This window comes from Lepidothrix coronata, unplaced genomic scaffold, assembly GCF_001604755.1.
Source record: "Lepidothrix coronata isolate B3197 unplaced genomic scaffold, Lepidothrix_coronata-1.0 Scaffold197, whole genome shotgun sequence".
Classification (NCBI taxonomy): Eukaryota; Metazoa; Chordata; class Aves; order Passeriformes; family Pipridae; genus Lepidothrix; species Lepidothrix coronata.
Genome location: NW_016690377.1, coordinates 1682175 through 1683549, shown reverse-complemented (window position 1 = coordinate 1683549; position 1375 = coordinate 1682175).

The following is a 1375-nucleotide window of genomic DNA, read 5'->3' as shown; positions in this document are numbered from 1 at the left end:
CTCCAGCCCGGGGTGGTGGCAGGGGACAAATCTCCAGCCCGGGGTGGTGGCAGGGGCCCAGCCCTGCCTGTCGGGAGCCACCCACGTGTCCTGGTGGGCGAGGGGGGGACACGGGTGGCCATTGTCACATTCCTGTAGGTGTCACTGTCCCCCTGCCAGACCCGGGCTGGGAAGGGGCTGGGAGCTGGAGGCCGAGATTCCCATGGGATGGGAATATGGGAATGCTGCTCCTCACGGGATGGGAATATGGGAATGCTGCTCCTCGGGGCTCAGGGACAGGCGCTCACCAAGGGGGGTCCCCCTGTCCATCACCCTCTGGTGGGTGCTGGCGCTGCACAAAGCAGGGCCCCCCCCGTCCATCACCCTCTGGAGCAGCCCAGGGTGCCCTCCAGGCCCTGCCATGCCCGTTTTTGCCTGTTCTAGGGCTTTCCCTGGAATCTGGCAGTCAGGGGATAGGGAGTGACAGGAGTGCCCACCCTGTCCCTGGTGCAGGCTGGGGGGGCCCAGTGCTGCCTGTGCCCAGTCCCCACTGCACCCACCAGGGGCTGGCCCCGGGGTTGGCTTGGCAAGGATCGATTCCCAAAAGGAAAAGAGAAGGAGAAGACGATGGGAATGGTGTGAGAGCCACAGGAACGCTGAGGCAGGAGGGGAGGGCACAGAGCTGGGGCTGAGAGTGGGCACTGGCCCTGCATGGGCAGCAGGGACAGTTGCCACCCTGAGGGATGGCTGGCATGGGGGGGAGGCAGGAGGCCATCCCGGGGGAAGAGCCTGTGCCAAGCCACAGCTTCCCTGCCAAGCTCTGGCACTCCCAACCCCGTGGGTCAGACGCCCGAAAAATCCCATGATGGGGCTGAAAATGATGAGCAGCTCAAAGAAAAGCCCCGAGAGCAGCGTGTGCAGGGAGCTGGGATGGAATTCCTGCTTCCCTGGGCTCCGTGGGCTCTGTGTTCCAGGGCTGGGAACTCGCCGAGGTCACGGATTTGCCGGGTTGGTTTAATAGGAAACAGGAGGTTCCCGGGGCATCATGTGGGGCTGGGAGTGGAGGGGTTGGGTTAACCCTCCACCTTCCCATTCCACACCCTGGGGCACCTCTTGGGTTCTGGGGTGCCTGGTGACATCCCTGGGAGTGTCCAGGGCCAGGCTGGATGGCGCTTGGAGCAGCTTGGGATAGTGGGAGGTGTCCCTGCCTGTGGCAGGGGGTGGAATGAGATCCTGGAATCCCAGAGTGGAAGGGGTTGGAAGGGACCTTAAATTCATCCAGTGCCCCCCCCTGCCACAGGCAGGGACACCTCCCACTATCCCAAGCTGCTCCAAGCGCCATCCAGCCTGGCCCTGGACACTCCCAGGGATGTCACCAGGCACCCCAGAACCCAAG